This window comes from Chelonia mydas, chromosome 6 (genome assembly GCF_015237465.2).
Source record: "Chelonia mydas isolate rCheMyd1 chromosome 6, rCheMyd1.pri.v2, whole genome shotgun sequence".
Classification (NCBI taxonomy): Eukaryota; Metazoa; Chordata; order Testudines; family Cheloniidae; genus Chelonia; species Chelonia mydas.
In genome coordinates, this window is record NC_051246.2 from 7531586 (window position 1) to 7551754 (window position 20169).

General features: G+C 44.8%; 1 protein-coding gene and 1 pseudogene across 1 annotated transcript in view; one reads left to right on the forward strand and one right to left on the reverse strand.

The window, feature by feature from the left end:
• LOC102933170 (interferon-induced very large GTPase 1-like) overlaps positions 1–20169 on the forward strand; it is a 214905-nt gene that overhangs the window by 164814 nt on the left and 29922 nt on the right.
• LOC119566258 lies at positions 1766–7324 on the reverse strand (annotated as a pseudogene).

Below are 20169 nucleotides of genomic sequence, written 5' to 3' on the forward strand. Positions count from 1 at the left end.
GGAATATGTTGTGTATTTGGTTGTCGTGGTAATAGCTTGTTGTTGCTATGGTAACTGAGTTAGATTATTAAGGGATAGTCCAGCCAGTTTTGGCTGGTTTGGTTAGTTCAGTGTGTGGGAAATAAATGGCTGCTTTCATGGCTCACAGCTCTCTGTGTCACAAGTGATTTCTTCCTAAAACTGCTGCCCCCAAGGATACAACAATATACACGTGCACCCACTCACAAATTAGTACTGATTAGGGGACTGGTAACTTCCGGAAAATGTTTGATGGGGCATCGTGGTTCTGAAATGCAGCAGGCCTAGGGGTTAGGCTGTGATTCCTCAGACCTTTTCAATCTCTCCATTCCTGAGGGAGCTCTGCTGGGTCAGACGTATAAAATCAGAGGATCCTAGAAGGAGCCTGGCATGTGGCTGATTTCAGTATAGGAGCCTTTATAAATTTGTGGATCAAACAGAGATACAGGATTAGATTTTCAGGAAAAATCCCAGTTGCATGAGTAAAATGTGTGATTATGTTCACAGTTGATTGATTAAATTAGCTTTCTAGCAATTAACCCAGTTTTGCATGCAATCACAGCAGTTGCACACAGGTAGCAGGTGCTCAGGTATGCATCCAAAGCATGAGACCAGAAATGTGGGGCTCCTGAGCTCAGGGAGGCACCCCAAACATGTGTAATATGTGTGTAAATAAAGTGAAATGGGAGGTGGTGGGATCAGTGAACAGGATGTACTGGAGACCCAAATTTCTCTCATCAGGCCTGCCTTTCAGCACAGCAAGAGGTAGTGAGTAATTTGCACCACCCAGGAACAGCCTTGGGAGGCAGTGTGATTCATGGGTGAACACCTGAGTCATGAAAGCTTATGCTCAAATAAATTTGTTAGTCTCTAAGGTGCCACAAGTCCTCCTTTTCTTTTTGCTAGTTTCTTTTATGCTTCCTCTTTACTCCATGAGGTGGTAACTTGCCAGTGGCCTGAGCTGGCTCAGCTGTGCTGCCATTGAGGGGGAGGAGGGAGGGAGGGAGCCATAGCTCTGATCATTAACTGTTCATTCCATACCCAACATGTGAGCCAGGGCATAGCCAGGGGTGCAGTGCCTGTCTACTCCCACATGCCTGGGCCAAGGGTCCACATAACTTGTGCAGGAGTGTAAGAGGAGGGATTCTTTTTCTCCCTCTCTTGAGTCACGATCTAGCCCCCACAAAAGCATCACTTGCACAATATTTATTCAGTGATTACATAAATTGAATATTTCAACCAACCAAAATTCAAGGAATAGCATCAATTACAAACCACCCAGTTGTGCTAGAAAGAAGCTCCCTCTATAAGCAAGTTTCTTCATAATTTCCATTAGATGGTGTCTTGCACCTCTCACTGAACCATCTGGTAAGGGCCTTTGCCAGAGACAGGATGGATACCTGGTCTGATCCAGTGCAGCAGGGAAGTGGGATACCGAGCTACATGGCCTTTTGGTTTGATCGAATACAGCAGAGTGGTGGGGATACCAGGCTAGATGGGCTTCTGTTCTGTTCTAGTTCAGCAGGGAGACAGGCACAAATGCACGATCAATTTGGTTTGGTATGACTGGTCCTGGGCAGCAGTTCTGCATGACCTGGAAGATGTGACCTGCAATTGATTTTCTTAGTTTTCAGTTAAAAATTATATAGGACGTCAGATTTTTTTTTAAATTCTATTTTTTAAAATGAAGGGATTTGTTTTGTTGAACTGTATCCTATTTAAAGAGACTCTTGGCATGTCTATTATTTCATTTAAAACACCTCCTTTAGGCTCTGCAGTGCCTCCTCTTTAGTTATATTTTTCCAGTCTCCTGGGAAATCTGCTGCTTCAGCATCATAATTTCTAGCTAACTGGTCATTGAATGACTTGAACACAAATTTCCAGAAATCAGAAGCATCAATGCTGGGATCAAGCTGAATGTGTCAATCTGGGTAGCAATGGTGGTAATCTTTGTAGGGATGAAATTTCCCCTCTGTGGCTGCAGTTCGGAATACACAATTGGAAACCAAATCAGAGGAGCATATGGAATGCTCAAGCTTTTGTTACTCATGATCCCTGAAGTTCCCTAACCCTTTGGGTCAATGGACTGATAGAAAATGTTCCTTACGGTCATTGTCTCCTGCTTCACAGGGAGCTTTACAAAATGGGCACTGCTTCCCACAGTCAAACACTAGCTTGAAGATCTCATCCTGGGGCTTCACTGACAGGTTGGAGAGTTTGGTCTCAAATTCCAAACCTCTAAACTGGGTTAAGATTTGTTGTTCCAGCTCCAGAAGGAAGATTCAAATGTTATCAGAAAGCTGCTCAATTTTTGCTGTGTTTTTAAACTGTACTCCAACTAAGCTATTGCTGGAAATGACCAGGTCCTGCTGAGGCTCTTTGCAAAAGTTGTCGAAAAAGGCAGAAACTGTGTCATTGTTTTCATTTATGGAGTTTTTCAGAATTCCCTTGATTTTATTAATTATTGTGGAGAGAATCCCCTTCTCCAAATCTTCCAAACTTGCCTTCCCCACGGTAGTGATCTATCAGGCTTATCTGTATCCAGGATTTGACAAACTCTTCATAGTTTCTTATGTATTTCACATAGTTGTCAAAGTTCATCTCCTCCAGCAGCTTCTTTAGCACAGAGAACTGGAAGAAGCTTCGGCTGGCGTATTCAATGGCCTGTTCGCTGCTGAGAGACTTGTCCACTATTTCTAGTCCAAGTCTTTTGTTGACATAACTCACCAGGGCAGGTTTGAGACACTGATGGTAGAAATCCCTGGCCCTCATTTGGCTCTCATCCTTTTCCAAATAGAGATGAGTAAATATGGAGAAATACTGAGGTTTCAGCTTCTCCAGACTTTGCTGAGGATTGTTTTTTCGATAAAATCTTCATGCATCTTCTGAAATGCCCAAGCCACTTCCCCCAAAACGTGAAGCTTCAGGTCAACTTCAAACAATGGAGAAGTGTGAAGTTTCTTAGCATCCTCCCTTTTTAACCTCTCATTAACCATATGCACTAGTTTTCCACAATGGGTTTCATCATAGTCTGTTTTGGATTTAACTTTTCCTTCAATGTATTTCTTGCATTCATACATTAAAGATTTAGCAAGCTCTTCAGTATTACAGTAACTTTCCTGTGAGAACAACAAGGAGTCCGGTGGCACCTTAAAGACTAACAGATTTATTTGAGCATAAGCTTTCATCTGAAGAAGTGAGGTTTTTACCCACGAAAGCTTATGCTCAAATAAATCTGTTAGTCTTTAAGGTGCCACCAGACTCCTTGTTATTTTTGTGGATACAGACTAACACGGCTACCCCCTGATACTTTCCTGTGAGAAGTATTCAACAAATTTTCGGATCCATTTCAGGTCTAAATACTCCTTTTTCATTGTGAAAGATTTCATTCCATAACACAGCAGGCATTCTGCATGTTGTACCATATGATTGACAGCACTCCCTCAGTTCTCCAGATCCTTTCTCAGCTGGAGAGCCATATCTCGATCAACTTGACGTTTCTGTAAACTAGTGGGCTTTAACTCTGACAAGGTTTCTCTCCACATCCTTTCAAATTCTATTTTCAGTTTCTCATCATCTAATTTATGTTTTCTGTTCCGGCATTCAGCCAAGAGCCTGTTAACTTTACCTTCTATTGTCTGCTTGAACATAGTCTGGATAGTGTCTATCTTGTGCTGTCCTCTTCGGATTCGAATTGCTTCCTCACAGTTACTGATTGAATAACTTTCAAGTTCCTTTTTGAGACTATTTGCACTCTTTTTGAAATCTTCTCTGTACTTTTTTATCAGGTTCAAATTTGCAACTTCACTTTAAAATACTGTTCTAAATTATTCAAGAGCTTCTGCTCTCCCTGCTGTAGTCTCCCTTGTGCTTCAATTTTTAAGCTATGTAAGTTTCTCTGGCAGCTGATGCTGGATGAAAGTTTCTTTTTCGGATATCCAGAGATGCATCTCCTTGCGGAAACCCCACTCCCATTCACAAAAAGAAAAGGAGTACTTGTGGCACCTTAGAGACTAACAAATTTATTTGAGCATAAGCTTTCATGAGCTACAGTTCACTTCATCGGATGCATTCAGAATACTTCATAGACAGCTGGTTATAGGCTTCAGCTACAAGGCTGTTTCTAAAGCTAAAGATAAATTTTTCATGTTTCACAGCTTCCCACAGGCTCCTCACCCATTCAATAAATTCAGGAATGTCTTTGACAGATCTATTAAGAGAAGGATCCTTTATAAATTCAAACAGGTATTTCTTTAGCTCACACACACTCTCACTGTATCCAGGGTTTACTGAAGCCATGGGAGGGACTCCATGCCACAGGCCAGGGATGTACCAATCGTGCTTTTCTAGATCATACTCCATAATATCAGAAAATGCCATTTCCCTGTTTTGTTTTCCATCCTGGCTGCTGTTTTGGTCATTTCATTCAGCTGCTCCAGGAGGTGTTTCCTGTCCCTCATGTTTTGATCATGAGCAGACACATCACTGACATTCTAATGCACAAATTGGCAGATTGCGTGTTGTCCTATTTCCTCCATTCTGAGAAATGCATGCACCACAATTTGCAGAATATCCTTCATTTCTGAGACATTCTCCATGGCCATGTTGACAATGGTTACGTCACTGAGTCCAATCACCAGTGTGGCCAGCTCATTGTCCTGTTGATAACTGTCTTCCAGTGCTGTTAGTTCAGGGGCCTTCAGACCTTCTGTCAAGGTTCCTTCCCCACTCTGAACTCTAGGGTACAGATGTGGGGACCTGCATGAAAACCTCCTAAGCTGACTTTTACCAGCTTAGGTTAAAACTTCCCCAAGGTACAAACTATTTTACCTTTTGCCCTTGGACTTTCGTTGTCACCACCAAACATCTAACCGGTATTATTATTAGGAAAGAGTCCGTTTTGAAACGTCTTCCCCACCAAAAAATCCTCCCAAACATTACCCCCCGTTCCTGGGGAAGGTTTGATAAAAATCCTCACCAATTTGCATAGATGACCACAGACCCAAACCCTTGGATCTTAAGAACAATGAAAAAGCAATCAGGTTGTTAAAAGAAGAATTTTAATAGAAGAAAAAGTAAAAAGAATCACTTCTATAAAATCAGGATGGTAAATACCTTACAGGGTAATTAGATTCAAAACACAGAGAATCCCTCTAGGCAAAACCTTAAATTACAAAAAGACACAAAAACAGGAATATCCATTCCATTCAGCACAGCTTATTTTCTCAGCCATTTAAAGAAATAAGAATCTAACCCATATCTAGCTAGATTACTTACTAAGTTCCAAGACTAAATTCCTGTTCTGTCCCTGGCAAAAGCATCACACAGACAGAGAGAGGCTTTGTTTCTCCCTCCCCCCAGCTTTTGAAAGTATCTTGTCTCCTCATTGGTCATTGTGGTCAGGTGGCTGCAAGGTTATCCTATCTTCTTAACCCTTTACAGGTGAAAGGGTTTTTCCTCTGGCCAGGAGGGATTTTAAAGGTGTTTACCCTTCCCTTTATATTTATGACACCTTCTGTGTCTATCACCAGGATGAAATCACAGCCAAGCAGCTCCTGAACAGCTTCTGTAACTTTAATGAGCATCATGAAAGCTCCTTGTGTACATCGGCCACTGCTCACTGCAAACTGCAGGCCGAACATGGTGTTGAGAAGGGTGGATTTCCCAGTGCTCTGCACTCCCAGCACTGTTAAAACCACCATTCTGGATCTTCCCCCTAGTCTGGTATTGAGACAAGTCAGAACATCTGTTACCCAGTTCATGGGAATGTTGGAAACGTCTCCATCAATGATCTCCATGGGAAACCCTTCCAGTATGAGGTCAGCTGCTATGCCTGGGAGATGGATGAATTGCCTTTGGCTTTCTTCCATTTTGCCTTCTTTAACTATTGAGCATTCAGCCTCATAGAACTGCCCCAACTCACACATGAAATGCTCAATCCCCAGGGAACTATCAGATATTAATTTATCTAATTCTTCTAGCTGTTTTTGGTCCACTCCTAGAGTTTCACATTTCTCTTTATACTCTGCCCGCATTTTAGAAAGATTCCCTTTAGCAGTGTTATCCAGGCTAAATTTCATCCATTTCAGAAAGTAATGTTTCTCCACTGGCTTCAACTGTACTATTCCATTGATAAACTTAGTCAAACCTTTGGTAAGGTCACACTGATTCTGCTGTCTGCGTATCTCTAACCATTTCTTTTTCAGCTCAGATTTATAGTCTTCAGTGGCAATGTTCCCTTGCCTGTTCATTCGGCACAGCTCTTTCTCCACTTTAGCCAAGTTTTTCCATGGGTCCCCTTGGAGTCTCAGCATTTCTCTTTTGTATTTTGCTACATCTCTTATTTCTGCAGTGATTTCTTCAGTGTGTTTCCTCGCACACTGACATGCCTCACAGTCCTCATCCACCTGTATTCCCAGTTCTCGTGCCATCACAGCCATGGCTTCCAAACTCACTGTCTTGGGAGACGAGTTCACGATGATTCCAATGGTGGACTGCACCTTTTTCACAAATCCTGCATTATTAGTGGTGCTGTCTTTCACTAGTAGTTGTGATTTGCTCAGCTTCAGCATGGGGGCCAACTTATTAAGGAATCCCAGAGTTTCTTTGGGTTTCTCATTCTTGCAGTTGAGGATGAAGTAATATTTAGCTCTGGATTCTTTCGGAGGTGATAACAGCTTGTATTCTCTCTCACTGGTACTCTGAGTAACTATGAACACTGCTGAGGAGACCTCTGTTAAAAAACTGAACTGTGGCCAGTGGGACTCAACGTCTCCGTGCAGGTTTGTAATCACAATGGGCTCTGGGAAAAGATCTGAATTCTCCCTCCCCCCAGGGAAATACCAGGAAATCTCAACCAGCCCATCTGCGATTTCCCGAGGGATGTTCCCAGACTCCATGTTCAGATGGATGAAGAAATCGTGGTGCTGCTGGGAGGGGCTGAGAACCTCATTGAGGAGTTTGGACTTGGAGAAGCTGCAGCTCCTCATCCGCACAAAGGAAATGGTTGGCATTTTGGTGAGCACCAGGATCTCCTCTCTGAACCCTCTGCTCTGTGCCAGGGAGTGTGGCCTCCACTTTCTCACAATGTCCCTCATGGCCCAAAGCATCAGGGTGAACTTGGATGTGTTGAGGGCAGGTAGCATCAGAGGGAGGGCAAACTGGCACATGGACATTTTGGACAGGATCTCCTGCTGTAGGAAACTGTCTGAGCAAAGCAGAACAGCACAGAGAACATCAAGAGATTGCAGAGAAACTTTCATCTCAGCGTCACTAAAACAGAAATAGTCATCAATATGCAGCTCCTCCTCATCCTCACCCATTTCTTCATCTTGTGCCTTGTTTCCAATGCTTGTATTTCTGGCCGTCCCATTCAGAGCCATGACCTTCCTCAGGAAATGACAAGGTAAATCTCCTAATGCCTCTGGAATCCTGTTTTTGATGCTTTCTGGGCAAATTTCCAGGAAATCCCTCAGTCTGATTTTTCTGCTTCTGTGCTTCTCCAGGTTTAATCTGGACAGAATATCTTGAAATGCTTTACTTCTTTCTGCAAAAGGAAGTGAAAACATAAACTAAATTTTCAGAATAGAAAATGGGGACTTTATATACAGTTTACTAATTCCTTAGACTGGCTGATTTTGGGGAGTTATGTAAAGGGAATTGTAATTTAAAGAAAGCAATACCCCGTAAGTGACAGATGCATTATGCATCCTGGGCTCAATTCTTCTCTTACATATGTCATAAATATAAAGGGAAGGGTAAACACCTTTAAATCCCTCCTGGCCAGAGGAAAAACCCTTTCCCCTGTAAAGGGTTAAGAAGCTAGGATAACCTCGCTGGCACCTGACCAAAATGCACAATGAAGAGACAAGATACTTTCAAAGCTGGAGGGAGGGAGAAACAAAGGTTCTCTCTGTCTCTGTGTTGCTTTTGCCGGGACCAGAGCAGGAATGCAGGTCAGAACTCCTGTAAAGGGCTAATAAGCAATCTAGTTAGATATGAGTTAGATTCTGTTTTGTTTAAATAGCTGATACAATAAGTTGTGCTGAATGGAATGTATATTTCTGTTTTTGTGTCTTTTTGTAACTTAAGATTTTGCCTAGAGGGATTCTCTATGTTTTGAATCTGATTACCCTGTAAGGTATTTACCATCCTGATTTTACAGAGGTGATTCTTTTACTTTTTCTTCAATTAAAATTCTTCTTTTAAGAACCTGATTGCTTTTTCATTGTGCTTAAGATCCAAGGGTTTGGGTCTGTGTTCACCGAAGCAAATTGGTGAGGATTTTTATCAAGCCTTCCCCAGGAAAGGGGGTGTAGGGTTTTGGGAGGATTTTGGGGGGAAAAGACGTGTCCAAGCTGGCTCTTTCCCTGTCATATATTTGTTAGACGCTTGGTGGTGGCAGCAATAAAGTCCAGGGGCAAAAGGTAAAATAGTTTGTACCTTGGGGAAGTTTTAACCTAAACTGGTAAAAATAAGCTTAGGGGGTTTTTTCATGCAGGTCCCCACATCTGTACCCTAGAGTTCAGAGTGGGGAAGGAACCTTGACAACATATATTTGCACAACATAAATCAAGCCAATGGGATTACTTCAGTGCAAATGGAGCATAGTTCTGACCCATTTTGAACTCCACCGAGGCTACGTTGGGTTGCATTCTTTGGGCCCAACCTGAGGGTTTCCCTTAGGGGAATCTTTCAGCATAACCAGCTCTATGACATCCCAGCTCACAGCTGATGGGGGTGGGGGCATAGACTCAGGACCTTGTCTGTGTGGTGATCCCGGTGGCTGGAATGAGCCCTTGGCTGCTCAGAATCAGACTGGTGCCTGGCAGTCTGGGGATCAGGTAGCTGCGATGGTGGCCTGCACCCCTCACCGTGAGCTGTGCTGGTTGTCAATGGCTCATCCTGAGGATCTGGCCCTTTATTTCCCTTTCAGCAGTCAGTGCAGATCACTCTGAGCAGGAAGACTTATTTTTGATTCTTCGTAGCTTCCTCCATCCTTTTGCTGTGGAGTGTCTTTTACAGGTTGTCAAAGTTTGACTCAGACTCACAATTTATCAGACCACTCTGTTTTATTAGCAAAGCTGCTCTGCTAATACATTTAGAAGTGAGCCCCCCGAGTGGGGCTTGTGTCTCTTAATTTATACAGTTTTTTGGAGAACAAGTTACAGAGAAGTTACAGACAAAAGAAGAAAAAGATTTTAGTCACCACCCTTCGAGATCCCTGAGACCAGTCACGTATCTTCAATTACCTGCCACCCTTAACAATCTCCTTTAACAGCTTCCAGTTAACTTGACTAATTGCCCTTCACACCTTCCATTCTGATGCCTGCTTCTTAGACGTGCTGGCTCTATCTTAATTGCTTCTCCATTCAAAAGCTAACTGTCCCTACGTGTGCTCCCTCAGATACTTTGTAACATGTTTTGGCATGCCCTCTCATATACAATGTATCCAGCATGTCCCCTTATACAACGTTATACTTATACAATGTTATACTTCCACAAGGTGTAGCTGACAGAGGGTGACCAGATGTCCATTTTTAAAGGGACAGTCCCATTTTGGGGGACTTTGTCTTATATAGGCGCCTATTACCCCCCACCCCCCATCCCGTTTTTTCAGTCGCTATCTGGTCACCCTAAGCTGACAGCACTGTGGCTTTGCTCATTTCCCAGAGACCAAGTCTGTCCCTTCACTGATGCTGCTTTCTCTGTCCCTTTGGGGAGCTGTGAGTACTGTCATTACTCACAGAACAGATTCACCCTCGCTGCAGCATGGGGAGCTAATGCTAAGACCCCCAGGCAAGTTCTGCTCTAGTAACATCTCCAGTGCAGTGTTAGGTATTTGGACCTGATACATAATGAACCCATTTAGTGAATGAAGATTTATTGATGCTTCAGTTATTATAACAGAGAACCAGCTCTGCCACAGTTTAGGTTGAGATGGCCCTTTCTGCTTAAATGCTAATTCTTTTTAAGTCCTCTAAGACTTGGAGGGTCTTGAAATTTGTTGTGTCTCATGGTGGCACAGGGTAGGGTTAGTGACCCAAATTTTGTCTAGGTAATTTTTAGTTTCAGCCCTTTTGGGGTAATAAAAAGCCAGGAATCCCATGGCCCCAGTGGGGGGTACACAGTTCTAGGTCCCATGTGGCGAGAGCCTTTATCTCCAAAGTCTTCACTGGGCCTTCTGCTGCAGGTGGTAGGGAACCCAGGCCCACCCACTCCTCTGGGTTCCAGCTCCGGGCCCTTGTTTGAAGCAGCAAGAACCAGTTTCTTCCAATCCTTTGCTGCTCCTTGATCTATTTTCCTACACTTTCTTCTCTGTAGGCTTTCCCCAGCCTCTCACCAGGTTCTTCCAAGTTGACTTCCCTTGCAGCTCTTTGCCCAGACTGCTGAAGGGACCTTCCCTCTAGTCCTGCCGTCTCACTGGCAGCAACTCTGCCCTCCTGCCTTACAGCCCCTTTTACCCTTACAGCTCCTGCGAGGCTCCCAATGAGCTCCAGCTGAGCTGATAGTCAGTTTTTCCACTAATGAGATTGAGCTAAATGAGCCATCCAGCCCCCTGACAACCTTGCTGCAGAGCAGCCCTGTGAAAGCAAATCACCCCACCAACAGTGACAACACAAATAAGAAATGGGAGACGGGTTTGCAGACCAGAACTTTTAACAAGAGCTGGACAAAATATTTTCAGCTAATAGAAATTCTTTGAAATCTGCCTTTTTGGGGTTACTGAAACTTTTTGCCAAATTTGGGTCAAATTCAGTGGATAGTTGCAGCCAAAGAAAAGAAAAGAAGAGAGGCCTCATTAGCCATAATGCGAGGGTGGTTAGGGCCATGTCCCTATGCGGACTACGTACCAGTGACCTCTGGCCCTACATCGTAATGAAAACTCTGCTGGAAAAGACAGAACAATAACAAAATAGTTGTTAAAAGGAAAGATGTAACAACTTGCTTGGAGAGAGGGCAACAGGTTGCAGGAGGGGAGAGGTTGGAGTCATTCTATGTGCATGTGGCTAAATTGCTAAACTTCAGCAGGACCAGCTTTGTAAATAGTTGCTTTTATAAAGTAACAGTAGCGTTTATTCAGGCCACATCCACGCTATCGGGACTACAGACGCTTCTACATTGATAGAAGGGTTTTTTTCCCGTTGATGTAGGTAACCCCCTTCCTGAACAACAGTAGTTAGACTGACAGAAGAATTCTTCTGTTAACCTTGCCGCATCTGCACCAGGGGTTAGGTTGGTTTAATTACAGCACACAGGGGGTGAATGTTTTCACACACCCTGAATGACATAGCTAGGTCGATCTAAATTTTAAACATTAAGGGCAGAGTCCCCTTTCACTGTTATCGAGCATGCAGCATATTGAACAGAAAGAAAAGTTTATGTCGTAATGAAATGTTTGTGCGTGGTCTCCATTAGTGTTCATGATCATTTGTGTTCACTCAAATTAATTTGCAACCAATTAACTCCCATTACAACAAGACCAAAACATCTGCACAGGCCCGAGGGTTGACCCCAGTCAGTACATTTTAAAAGGTGTAGAACTGCATCTACACGAGGTGGCAAATAGTGTTTCTAATGCGCAGTTTGCTAACTGTAGGGAGCTGCCTTGGTTGAAGAGACCACTCTTTTCCAAGGCTCTGTCTACAGTGGTGCTTTACTGCGCTGAGACTTTCTTGCTTGGGGGTGTGAAAAAACACCCCCATGAGCAGAGCACATTTCAGCGCTGGAAAACGACCGTGTCGATAATGATCCAACACTGGGAGTCCTGCTCCCAGCACGGGCAGCTCCTCCCCTCCCGGGGAGGGGCTGTTTTTTACAGCGCTGGAGAACCCTTTCCCTGCGCTGGTGCTGAGACTACACAGCCACGTTAAAGCGCTGCCACGCTTGGTAGTGAAGACATCCCCGAAGTCTAGACAAGGGTTAGGGCACAGTGCCCCTCTTGCTTTGCCTTCGTTCAGATGGGAGCAGTAATTTACGGCTGGCGTTCTAACAGCAGAAAATTAACAGAACCCCACGATGGCTCAGCTGTGCTGGCTGATCTGTTCAGTGTGAAGAGAGCACAACAACCACATCTCCATCCATTCCCCTCCCACCTTCACCCATGAACACACGGTCCTTTCCTCCCCAGATTGTGTGGGTAGGCCAGGTCACAATCCAGGCCTTTATTTCCTCTTCTCAGTTTCTCTTTTTGTACCAGTCAATGTGAATCATCAGCTGCCAGATTTTGCTGCCTTGTTCATGTTGCGTAGTTCTTGTCTGCTCACAGTTTCCTTGAAATTGAGGAGGAAGGTACTACCCCCAGTGAGAAAAGGCATCAGAATCTGCTCCTAACTCTTCTGACCATCCTACGTCACATCTTTTATCACCCACTTCCTTCATCCTACCCATGTGAAGTGTCCGATCTCTGGGTAGCCAGGACCAGTGCTCCTCTGCTTCCTTCTCAGAGACTGGCTTCTCAGAGACTAGCTCTACCTACCCTGGGCATTTCAGGTGGCAGGAGTCTGAACATTGCCCATGAGACAGGTTCCCCAACAGTTCAGTATGGGACCCTACTACCTCAGAGCCTTGTAACAGAGACATGTTAATAAAGTTATCCTGGATTGTCATTGAGTGTAAGTGAGATGAGATTTTGGCCAGTTACCAGCAGGTGTGAAGGGAAGGGTTATAGGAGGAAATACCTGTGACAGAATCTCTCTTCTGCGCCTCTAGAACTTGCTCAGTATCAGGTTCCTGCTCCTGAATTAATGAATTTAGTAAGAAAACCAAAGAAGAAAATACATTTACTCAGTCAAATGTTCTCTTCAGACACTTTCCCTGCAGTCACATTCTGATTTGTCTTTGTCCCCTCATGGAATAAGGAAGGATTAAGGAGCAGGGGGAGATGGTGTCTCCAGCTGTTAACATAGCTCCAGGGATTTCTGCCTCTTATTCTTGCCCCCTTGTTACATTGGGAGAGAGGAAACTTGCGGTTTCCAGAGCTGAGGCCAATTCTGCTGCTCAGAGAGCTTCTCCTGCGGTTTGCGGGCAGGGATGTCCTGCTCTGAGGAGCCAGTACTGATGGGACACCTCCCCAGCTGCAAAGGGAAGTTATTGGGGGGCAAGAAGAGGCCCTTCTGTCCTATGCTATGGAAGGACTGGGGGAGCAGGAATATTTGGGAGGACCATGGGAGAGAAGGAATGATGGGGGCAGCTATAATCTCTGTAAATGCCCTCACCATTAATGTCATGCATCTTAGTCAGGAGTTCTCTCCCTGATGAGAACTCCATGGTACAAGAGATCCTTCATTCAATCACTGGGGATCCCCATCACTGATGATCTTTGTGAAAGGCAAGAGAGGCTGTGATGTTATTGACATGAACTGGGACCGTATGGATCATTGTTGCAACCAAGGTCCTGTAGTGGCACCAAATCTTATGTAAAGGGGGTCATATAAGGTGTCTAAGACCAGGTTATGGTTTGCTGGTTATGATTATGCTGTCTGTATGCATGTATCATTTTTGTTGTTGAAGTTATGAATATTGGCTCTATACTGTCTGTATCTCCAACTTGTGCTATGCTTCTGGGTGACACCCCAGACAAGTTGGTATTAGCTCTGCCTAGCCTGCTTGATGGCCCATTAAGGATCATCAGCTATACAACTGACCACTGAGAAAAGGCAGACACACCTTGTGACTCAGCAAGGTATGCAGGGACTTGCCCATGTGACTCCAAACTCCATTTTGCTGTAATTTTCCACAGTAAGAACAAAGAAGTGTACTTACACCTGGAAAAGACCATAAAAGTCTGATGTCTCATAGCCATCTTGTCTTCAATCCTGCTTCATAGCTCTGGAGGGACTTTGCTACATATGGAAGCTCTACACAAGGGACTCAATGACCCATCCCAGCTGTGGAGGTACTCCAGAGCCTTGATTTGAACCTGCAGTTTATTCTATCACTGCCACAAGCCTGAACCAAGAACTTTGCCATTACTGTCTGTAATTTATTTCACAGAGCCAATTCTAGCTCTCATCTATATCTTTTTCCTTTTATGAATAAACCTTTTGTTTAGTGGGGGCTAAACCCACAGAATCCACCACCCAAGGCATGGACCAACATGGCAAGGCCTGAGCAGAAGGTGAGAAAAGCAGGCTGAGGAGAACCCTGGGACTGACTGCAAATATGCAGGGGTTGGGGAATTCATTTATGTTGTAGATGACTGTCTAAAGGAATAAGGAAGCCAGCAGAAAGCCAGAGGAGCATTGGTAGTGTGACTGTGGAGGAAGCCAAGAAAAAGCCGTTTGTTAGGGCACAGGACTGGCTACAAGCAAGTTTGCATTTCTATTGTTTTCAGGGAAACAGAACTGTGTGCACCTTGTTCTTAAGTTGTCATAAATATAAAGGGAAGGGTACACACCTTTAAAATCCCTCCACACATCTTTAAAATCCCTCCTGGACAGAGGAAAAATCCTTTCACCTGTAAAGGGTTAAGAAGCTAGGATAACCTCACTGGCACCTGACCAAAATGACCAATGAGGAGACAAGATACTTTCAAAAGCTGGGAAGAGGGAGATCATCAAAGGGGTCTGTGTCTGTCTGGGTGAGGCTTTTGCTGGGGACAGAACAGGAATGGAGTCTTAGAACTTAGTAAGCAATCTAGCTAGTTATGCGTTAGATTATGATTTCTTTAAATGGCTGAGAAAATAAGTTGTGCTGAATAGAATGAATATTCCTGTCTGTGTGTCTTTTTGTAACTTAAGGTTTTGCCTAGAGGGATTCTCTATGTTTTGAGCCTAATTACCCTGTAAGGTATTTGCCATCGTGATCTTACAGAGGTGATCCTTTTCTTTTTACTGTTTCTTCTATTAAAATGTTTCTTTTCAAGATCTGAATGCTTTTTTCATTGCCCTAAGATCCAAGGGCTTGGGTCTGTGGTCACCTATGCAAATTGGTGAGGAGTTTTACCAAACCTTTCCCAGGAAGTGGGGTGCAAGGGTTGGAAGGATTTCTGGGGGGGGAAAGACATTTCCAAACTATGTATTTCTCAGGAACCCAGAGAAATGTTTGGTGGTGACAGTGGAAGACAAAGGGCCAAGGGTAAAATAGTTTGTACCTTGGGGAAGTTTTAACCTAAGCTGGTAAAAGTAAGCTTAGGAGGTTTTCATGCAGGTCCCCACATTTGTACCCTAGAGTTCAAAGTGGGGAAGGAACCTTGACATGGTGGCAGAGCGGTGGGATGAATTTGAAATCATTTTGAGATCAATTTGAGATTTTTGTTTGAACCAGAAACACAGATTTTAATAGGAAATATTTGTTTTCCTTTGGGCTGCTAGAAAGCAGATTTCCAACTGGAAATAGTTGGAGGCTTTTTGCTTTGCTTTGGGGCCAGAGCAGAGACAAAAGGGGATTATCTTTGTGAATTGCAAGTTTTCTTTGCCTGGAGGCAGAGTAGTTAGCCTCCTTCAGGGAAATTCAGTCTTCACAAACCTGAGGTTTTGTCCCCCCCAAAAAGTAAATAGGGGGGTGTTCTACCCATTTGCCTGGAGACAAAGGTGGAAGGGTTTTTTTTAGGATTTTGATTTTTTTTTTTTTAAGGAGCACAGATTTGAAAAGGAAATTTTTTTCCTTTGGGCTGCTGGAAAGCAGGTTTCCAAGTAGTTGGAGGTTTTTTGCTTTGATTTGGGGCCAGAGGAGAGACACAAGGGAATTGTCTTTCTCTGTAGGCTGACAATCACTATCAGAGAATAGGTATCCTATTCCAGCACAACAAAATTTTACAAGCCAAGTTTTGTTTGTTTTATTTCTAAACCTCAGGTGTAAAGTCAGTTAAAAACAGAGAGGTGAGGATGACAGACTCCACGGCTCAACAAAAGCTGGAATTAGCCAGATTTGAGGCTGATGAAAAACAAAAGGAACATGAAAGAAAGACAGAACTCATGCGGATGGAGAAGGATGTACAGGAGGCTCCCCACAGGAGGGACACAAGGAAGAAAGGAAAGCAGCAGAATATGGACCGTGGACTTCAGAAAAGCAGACTTTGACTCCCTCAGGGAACTGATGGGCAGGATCCCCTGGGAGAATAACATGAGGGGGAAAGGAGTCCAGGAAAGCTGGCTGTATTTTAAAGAATCCTTATTGATATTACAGGGACAAACCATCCCCATGTGTAGAAAGAATAGTAAATATGGCAGGCGACCAGCTTGGCTTAACAGTGAAATCCTTGCTGATCTTAAGCACAAAAAAGAAGCTTACAAGAAGTGGAAGATTGGACAAATGACCAGGGAAGATTATCAAAATATTGCTCGGGCATGTAGGAGTGAAATCAGGAAGGCGAAATCACACCTGGAGTTGCAGCTAGCAAGAGATGTTAAGAGTAACAAGAAGGGTTTCTTCAGGTATGTTAGCAACAAGAAGAAAGTCAAGGAAAGTGTGGGCCCCTTACTGAATGAGGGAGGCAACCTAGTGACAGAGGATGTGGAAAAAGCTAATGTACTCAATGTTTTTTTGCCTCTGTCTTCACGAACAAGGTCAGCTCCCAGAGTACTGCACTGGGCAGCACAGCATGGGGTGGAGGTGACCAGTCCTCTGTGGAGAAAGAAGTGGTTCGGGACTATTTAGAAAAGCTGGACGTGCACAAGTCCATGGGGCCGGATGCGTTGCATCCGAGAGTGCTAAAGGAGTTGGCGGATGTGATTGCAGCGCCATTGGCCATTATCTTTGAAAACTCATGGCGATCGGGGGAAGTCAAGGATGACTGGAAAAAGGCTAATGTAGTGCCCATCTTTAAAAAAGGGAAGAAGGAGGATCATGGGAACTACAGGCCAGTCAGCCTCACCTCAGTCCCTGGAAAAATCATGGAGCAGGTCCTCAAGGAATCAATTCTGAAGCACTTAGAGGAGAGGAAAGTGATCAGGAACAGTCAGCATGGATTCAGCAAGGGCAAGTCATGCCTGACTAATCTAATTGCCTTCTATGATGAGATAACTGGCTCTGTGGATGAGGGGAAAGCAGTGGATGTGTTGTTCCTGGACTTTAGCAAAGCTTTTGACACAGTCTCCCACAGTATTCTTGCCAGCAAGTTAAAGTAGTATGAGCTGGATGAATGGACTATAAGGTGGGTAGAAAGTTGGCTAGATTGTCGGGCTCAACGGGTAGTGATCAATGGCTCCATGTCTAGTTGGCAGCCGGTATCAAGTGGAGTGCCCCAAGGGTCAGTACTGGGGCCGATTTTGTTCAATATCTTCGTAAATGATCTGGAGGATGGTGTGGATTGCACCCTCAGCAAGTTTGCGGATGACACTAAACTGTGAGGAGAGGTAGATACGCTGGAGGGTAGGGATAGGATACAGAGGGACCTAGACAAATTAGAGGATTGGGCCGAAGAAATCTGATGAGGTTCAATGAGGACAAGGGCAGAGTCCTGCACTTAGGACGGAAGAATCCCATGCACCACTACAAACTAGGGACCGAATGGCTAGGCAGCCATTCTGCAGAAAAGGACCTAGGGGTTACAGTGGACGAGAAGCTGGATATGAGTCAACAGTGTGCCCTTGTTGCCAAGAAGGCCAATGGCATTTTGGGATGTATAAGTAGGGGCATTGCCAGCAGATCGAGGGACGTGATTGTTCCCCTCTATTCGACATTGGTGAGGCCTCATCTGGAGTATTGTGTCCAGTTTTGGGCCCCACACTACAAGAAGGATGTGGAAAAATTTGAAAGAGTCCAGCAGAGGGCAACAAAAATGGTTAGGGGACTGGAACACATGACTTATGAGGAGAGGCTGAAGGATTCTTTAGTCTACAGAAGAGAAGAATGAGGAGGGATTTGATAGCTGCTTTCAACTACCTGAAAGGGGGTTCCAAGGAGAATGGACCTAGACTGTTTTCAGTGGTAGCAGATGACAGAACAAGGAGTAATGTCTCAAGTTGCAGTGGGGAGGTTTAGGTTGGATATTAGGAAAAACTTTTTCACTAGGAGGGTGGTGAAACACTGGAATGCGTTACCGAGGGAGGTGGTGGAATCTCCTTCCTTAGAAGTTTTTAAGGTCAGGCTAGACAAAGCCCTGGCTGGGATGATTTGATTGGGGATTGGTCCTGCTCTGAGCAGGGGGTTGGACAAGATGACCTCCTGAGGTCCCTTCCAACCCTGATATTCTATGGTTCTATGATTCTATGAGGGAAATGGAGGCAAGGAAGCATGTGGAGGAGGAGAAGGAAAAAGAGAGGAAGCATGCCCTGGAGATGGAGAAGGTAAAGGCTCAGCAGAATATTCCAACAAACCCTAGCAATCCTTCTCCAGGTGCTACTTCCCATCCCAGAAAGTTCCCCACCTACAAGGCAGGCGATGATACTGAGGCCTTCTTAGAAAACTTTGAAAGGGCCTGCCTTGGGTACAGCATCTCTACCGACCAATGTATGGTAGAGCTGAGGCTACAGCTCAGTGGACCCTTAGCTGAGGTGGCGGCTGAAATGCCGAAGGAACACATGTACAAGTATGAACTGTTTAAAACCAAGGCGAGAGTTAGAATGGGGATAACACCCGAGCATTCTCGTCGGAGGTTCAGAGCCCTAAGGTGGAAATCAGACGTGTCATTTACCCGACATGCCTACCACATTGTGAAACATTGGGATGCCTGGATATCAGGAGTAAGTGCTGAATCTTCAGTAAATTTGCCCTTCCTAATGCAAATGGAACAATTCTTAGAGGGTGTTCCTGAGGAAATAGAAAGATACATCCTAGATGGGAAGCCCAAAACTGTAATCGAGGCAGGAGAGATTGGAGCCAGATGGGTAGAGGTGGCAGAGAAGAAGAAAACTGGTCTCAGTTGCAGCGGAGACCAAAGGGACAACCCCAGACCACACCCTATTACCGGGGGCCGCCCAAGGCCCCACCTACCTCCCAAAGAACCCTCCAGACAACTTATCGTCCCACCACCCCGTTCTCCAGCAACCCGCCTCACCCCAGTGACCCGTCAGCTGGATGATGTTTTAAATGTAACAAGCTGGGGCATGTAAAGGCCAACTGCCCCAAGAACCCCAACAGATTACAGTTCATTGCACCGGAATCACACCAGAGATCCGCAGGCCCAGATACCTCCCTGATACCCTCAGAGCGGAGGGAAACTGTGAGTGTGGGTGGGAAGAAGGTCACCGCGTGGAGGGACACCGGAGCACAGGTGTCGGCTATCCATGCTTCCTTAGTGGACCCCAATTTAATCAACCCAGAGATCCAAGTGACGATTCAACCCTTCAAGTCCAACTCTTTCAATTTGACTCCAGCCAAGTTGCCTGTCCAGTACAAGGGCTGGTCAGGAACATGGACTTTTGCAGTCTATGATGATTATCCCATCCCCATGCTGTTGGGGGAAGACTTGGCCAATCATGTTAAGTCAGCCAAGAGGGTGGGTACGGTCACCCGCAGCCAGGCTAAACAAGCCGTGACGCCTAGCTCTGTTCTGGAAACTTCTATCAGGACCTGGTCAGAGGTGATGGACCCAGACCCAGGCCAATGTCTGCAACAGCAGTGGTGGATCCAGTCCCAGAGACCCAGATGGAACCAGCCCCGGAACCGTCGGAACAACCAGCACCAGACCCATTACCAGCACTGAATCCAGTACTTGCAACCCCAACACCAGAGGGCCCCACCAAACCTGAACCGGCAGCAGCCTATAACCCTACATAAGAGGCTTAGCTGGAGCCTGAACCCCAACATAGTTCACCAGCCAAGCTCCCTGAGTCTCCTTTCATAAGACAAGCTTTCCATTCCTCGGATCATCCTAGTAGCTCTTCTCTGTACTTGTTCCAGTTTGAATTCATCCTTCTTAAACATGGGAGACCAGAACTGCACACAGTATTCCAGGTGAGGTCTCACCAGTGCCTTGTATAACGGTACTAAAACCTCCTTATCCCTACTGGAAATAGCTCTCCTGATGCATCCCAAGACCTCATTAGCTTTTTTCACGGCCATATCACATTGGCGGCTCATAGTCATCCTATGATCAACCAATACTCCAAGGTCCTTTTCCTCCTCCATTACTTCTAATTGATGCGTCCCCAGCTTATAACTGAAATTCTTGTTATTAATTCCTAAATGCATGACCTTACACTTCTCACAATTAAATATCATCCTATTACTATTACTCCAGTTTACAAGGTCATCCAGATCCTCCTG